This window comes from Apium graveolens, chromosome 7, assembly GCF_009905375.1.
Source record: "Apium graveolens cultivar Ventura chromosome 7, ASM990537v1, whole genome shotgun sequence".
In the NCBI taxonomy this organism is placed as follows: Eukaryota; Viridiplantae; Streptophyta; class Magnoliopsida; order Apiales; family Apiaceae; genus Apium; species Apium graveolens.
This window is the reverse complement of record NC_133653.1, coordinates 45340281-45346238: the sequence shown is the minus strand read 5'-3', so window position 1 is coordinate 45346238 and position 5958 is coordinate 45340281. Positions and strand designations below refer to the sequence as shown.

The 5958-nt window shown below is 31.4% G+C and overlaps 1 long non-coding RNA gene across 1 annotated transcript; it reads left to right on the top strand.

The window, feature by feature from the left end:
• Positions 1-2412: 2412 nt before the first annotated feature.
• On the top strand, positions 2413-4178 carry LOC141673068 (uncharacterized). Its single transcript, XR_012555794.1, has 2 exons — positions 2413-3397; positions 3606-4178. It is a non-coding gene; the product is annotated as an uncharacterized LOC141673068 (long non-coding RNA).
• The last annotated feature ends 1780 nt before the right edge of the window (positions 4179-5958 follow it).

Sequence of the window (5958 nt, the reverse complement as noted above, 5' to 3'; positions counted from 1 at the left end):
GCCAAAGGCCATCACTTGCGTTCCTGGAGAATATTTAATATTAATTGTGTTTGTTGGGTTTCAAATTGTGAATTTGAAAATGGAGGAAATCAAAATTGATAGGGTATATTTTCAGAATATGAAAATAGAGAATGAAAATTCTGAGAATGCGAAAATTGGTATGGAGAATTCAAATTTTGGGAACTAAAGTCTAAATGTGTGGATTTGGAAAACAGGAATTTGGATATGGATATGAAAATTGATGATTGATATTTTGATTTGATTTAAAGATGGGGGATTATTTGGATTTATTTTTTTTCTTAGATTATTTTTAGAAGTAAGGATTGTGAATAACAAGGTTATAGAAATTGATATTTATAGAAATAAAAATGTTGATGTTTATAACCGTTATTATTCATAACGTTAATATTCTAGCTGTTGTTTGAAAGTAAAAGTTGTGAATATATATATGCTCAGAATCTTACATAGTCAGATGCATGTCCAGTCTTTGTAAAAAAGTTACATTAAAAAATTAGTTTATGGTTAAATGACCCCGGCTTGGGATAGTGGCTCTAGCCACTTCAAACTTTCTCCTCCAATGCTGATTTTTTCATTTGTCCAGCTACTTGGACAATTTGAGTATCCCAATGCATGAACTAGACCCGCGTTGTGGGTCCTCTAAATATTAACATTGGAGCAAATTAGAAAATCTATCCCGGTGTCGCTTTGGTGTCCCCTGAACATATTTTTGTCAAAACTGCAAAACAACACCGATGCTTATCTTTTGTCTTTGTTTTTATTTCTTATTCGTTTAAAACTCACTCTAACTCGACTTAATTTTCGTATAAAATAGAAGTGACAAAGTTGAAACTGTCCTTTTATGTTGGAGTGAAATAAATGAGGGTCATTTAATGTGTAGTTGTCAAGAAAGTGGGTCCAAAAATTGTGTTAAATATCCATATGCGATGTGAATTTTCTGACTTATATTTGCATAAATTCAATGGAAAAAATAACACGCTGACAACAAATATACAAGACATACAAATTTTGAAAAAAATAAACTAGCAGGACATGATATTATGGTCAACTTAAACACCAATACCATGACGATGTTACATATAATATTATATGATAATTCATGTAAGAACGATATATGTACATGTCATATGAGACAACTTACTCCATTAAAAAGTTACGTAAATAAGTGATAACTTAGAATTCTGAAGTCACGAAACAATCAAATGGGTCTTCCATAGATCATCTAGAAATATAATAAATAAACTAACTCAACAATAAAATTAATTTGCGTATACGAATCACGTAAAACAAGTACATCTCGTAAAATCATTACCTGATAATCATATATGAAGGATATTATGATGCTAGTTGATAGAATTTCTCTATAACCTACATCTTACAAATAGAAAAAAGGACCATAATCATCATTTTAATTATCGAGATTAAACCGAAAACGAAAGCGTACCTGTATCCATGATAAAAATCAGTAGTGACTATAATATGCAGTTTCTTTGGTTTGTGTTTATTTCGGTCTTCCTCAATCAAACACTCTTAGATTTTCACACCACAAGGTCTATTTTAGTGGTAAAGAAATGAGTGAAAAGGCGGGACCCTCCGGCACACTAGTCCAGGAGGAGAGATTTGAGTTATCTGCGCATGTGTAGTTTGTGTAGTATATGTGTATGTTAAAAATTGAATTAGCTCTAAAATTTAACTAGACTTTTGGAGTGCAGTATGTTTCTTATCAGAGTTTTGTGAGAATTTTATTTTGGAATATAATAATAGTTGTGTTTGTGTTATTGTTTCATACTATAACCTGAGAAAGATCCTGAGAAGTTAGATGTATTTTTATTCAAATATAATATACAGGTCATTTTATATTTATGATTGGCAAGTAATTCCTGATCTAGAACCAGAAGGGCATTACAGTTTAGCACCGAAGCTATAGATTTTGGCCCTGAAACAAGAACAATAGAATTAAAGTAAAATATCAAAATTTGGATTAACCAATATACCAGTAATATTTGAACTTGATAGACAAAATCTTTAAGAAATATCTGGATAAGCTGTAGTGTAACACTTAAAGTCAACAGAGGACCATGCAAATCATTTAATGATAACTGAGAAGTTGGAGAAGAAAGGAGTTGTGTGAAATATAGTTCTTAGCATAAATAGTCAATGTGTAGAAGATCAAAAGAGATCCAGTAGAAATTAAAGTTACTATAAATAAAGGAAGGCCAAAAGCACCAACAAAAGTAAGAAGTTTTATCCTGGACTGGTTATTATTGAAAATTGGTTCAAGATTTCTTAAAAGTTGCAACGCCTTTGATGAAGCTTACCAGGAATAGCGAGAAGCTTAGATAAAACGGGAAAGTGTGAAGAAAGTTTTGCGGAGTTAAATGAAAAAAAATGGTTACAACACCTGCTTTATCATTTTGAAAGTATTAAGGAGATTTGGTAGTTTATAGTGATGCTTCTCATAAGGGAGTAGGATGTGTGATGATGCAGCACAATAAAGTTATTGTATATGCACCCAGACAACCGAAATCTTATGAGCAGAAGTATCCTACTCATCATTGGGACTAACAGTATTAATATTTGTTTTAAAAGATTGGGAGACATGATATGTATGGAGAAAGGTGTAAGATCTATACGGACCATAAGAGTTTGAAGTATGTATTCATGAGGAAAAGCAAATGTAGTGGCAAACAATAAAAAAAGGGAGAGAACGAACATAGAAACGGCATCAGAAGAATTATCTATGGAATTTTAAAAGTTGGAATTGAAAGTCAGAGTTTATAATTTAAAAAGGGAACAAAGATGGATATTATGACCTTTCAGCAGGGTCGACCCTTGGGTAAGGCGACCAAGGCGGCCGCCTAGGGCACCACCACGCACAGGGGCACCAAAATATTTCAATAACATATGTATATAGGTGTATTTATTTTTTATATTATTTATTTTTTATATTTTAAAATATAAATTTTAATTAGAATACATTAACATATATGTGACTAGGGGACATATTAAAATTTTAAAATATATTATTATCTTTGTGATAACTTTATTTTAAAATTAAAATATAATTTACTTTAATTTACTTAAAAACTATAATTAATAAATTTATTTAATAAACAAAACAAAGTAAAAATGTGAAAGGTTTGGAGAAATTGAGTTTTTGGACTATGCGCGTCTATACCCATTACCCCAGATGGCCAGATGAAGTCATATAACAAAAGTACAAAACCCTCTCCTTCCCTCTGCTTAGCTACCGAATAAAATACAGAACACAGATTGTTCTCTGTTCATTCTGAATATCAATTATCAAATCACTGGAAGTCATCGACTCATCGTGAAGATCGGATCATTTGTGTTTTGCAATTCAGCAATTATAACACAGGTATGGTTTAAAGATTTCTATTTTAATTACTTTTTTAATAATATTGTAATTTACTATTTGTTTATTATTATTTTTCAATTTAAGGATTTGATGTGAATAATTAGAGAATAATTGAGATTTGTTTTTGTAAAAAGTAGTATGTCTTTTGTGATTTACTGATTTGGGATTGGTGACTAAAATTAATTGCATTATTTTGTTTGATGACTAGATAATTTGAAAATGAAGCGTAACCAGTTATCGGGGCATCAAAAAAGGCAAAAGAAATTGAAAGCGGTGGAAGCAGAGAAATTGCAAATGGGCTCTCTTGACAAGTTTTTTGGGAAAAAAACAACTAATAGTGGTGATATTGGGGTTCCTATTGAGAATACAGATATTAGAAAAGAATCTGAGAATGAAGCTACATATACTGAATTTGAGCAGGAGACTGAAACTGAGGAGCCAGAAACTCAAAATTTAAAAGATGGGCTTGTCGAGAATAATGTAGAAGAGAGTGATAAAGAAATTTCAAATGTTAGTATCAATTATGATCCTGGTACGTGGAAGAAAATTGATCAGTGGCTACGAGATTCATTAGTAAGAAAAGGACCTATCAGAATAATTTTAGAACATTTTCCAAAAGATTCAAGAAATAGACATTTTTCTTCGGTGCATTACACTCGAATTCTACCTAATGGAGACAAACAAGATAGGAAGTGGCTTGTTTATTCACTCTCAACAAACAAAGTCTTCTATTTTTGTTAAAAACTTGGATATTTAGCGTACAAGAAATTCATTATATTCACTTGCTACTTTAGATTCAAGTAAGTTTTCTTTTATACAATGAATATATCGTGAGTTTAATAAAACAACAAATAAGAATAAGTGACCCCTATAAAAAATTAATTACTTACGAGACCTAATTCAGGAAGTGTGTTATGTTTCGGGAATTAACTTAAGATCCAACCTGAGAACATATCAGAGATTACGAATAGAATGAGTTATGAGCATTGCAAGCTCTAGTGATATTATGTGAAATTACAAGTGTATCAGTTGTATATAAGGAATTAAGGAACATGTTGTATAAGGAGTACTTGGATAAGCAAATTGTATTTATTGATAACATCCTCAGCTACTCAAAGAATAAGAAAGTTTGCGTGGAATGCCCAAGAATTTTTTTCCAAAGATCAGAAGGAAAGCAACTATACGTTGAGTTTTCAAGAATGAAGTTTTGACTAAGGTTAACAAAAGATTCTGAATTGATCCATGAACAACTACCTAAGCAAAGCTGTATGGTAACAGATACATTATGCCGACAGAGAAGATTGGATGTAATTAAGACCACCGAGGAGTTAATAAACGAATTGGAAAGGGTGGAATCTGGAATTCAAATACTTAAAGGTGATAATACGTGAAAGTATGAGATTACTTTTCAACCTTAACGGATAGAAACGAATAGGAGATGTTTAAATGTTTAGAAGCTAAAGTTGAAAATAAGCACCGCCTATCATCCTTAAACGGAGAGTCAAAGTACGGAAGTGGTTCAGGAAATGTAGGGTATGTTGAGAGGTTGAGTTTTAAAGAATCGCTGGCATGATCATTTATCATCGATTTCAGCTTTGGAATGCCATTTTATCAAGCTTCATATGAACGCAAGTGTAGGTTCCCATTTTTATTGAGATAAAGTGGGAGAAAGGAAGTTGTTAAATTCTAAGTTAATTCAGCACACCAAGAGCGTAGTGATATTGGTTGAAGCAGCTCGGAGTAGACAAAGAAAGAAGGCGGAATTGTATTGAGAGAGAGTATGAATATAGAAACAGCACCAGTAATGTTAGTACAAGTTTCTTCTTGTAAGAGACCAGATAAGTTTGAGTAAAAAGGGATAGGTTAAGTCCTAAAATTTAGTAAACCATATGAGGTATCGATAAATATGGATAAAATTGTTCATGAGTTGATGTTACCATCACAATAGTATGCACATATAATGTGTTTTGCCCGTCAAAGTTAGGGCGATAAGTATCTGATTCGAACCAAGTGATTGATCAAGAGCCAATGGGCTCTGGTCCAAGTTGTTTTGCATATAGTGATCAATCTAAATTCTTGATCGTTAAAGGCAAGTCATTGAAAATGAGTGTATATCTATAGTAAGTACGTTTGAAATCCTCGAGTAGAAGAGTCTACCTGGAAACTAAAATCAGATATGCTTGACAAATATCCTCACTTATTTAGTTAGACCAGATTCTGAGGACAAAATCTTTTTAAGGAGGGAATGATATAACAACTCGTGTATTTTTGAATAATTAAAAAATGTGATTATGGAAATTAATATATAAATAAAATATATGTATTGGTTTTGACCGCTATGTGTTGTTTGATTATTATTTAGATGTGATTTATGGTGTACCGGGTTGTCCGCGGGATTAATTATGGAGTCGTATTGAATTATTTCTAATTTCAAAAGTGGATTTAGTGCAAATTTATTTGCATAAATACTTGAAATTTCTCTAAAATTGTTTTTATAAGTTTATAATTACAATAATTATTTTTAGGATTTTATAAAGTTGAGAAATCAATATTTTATTAAT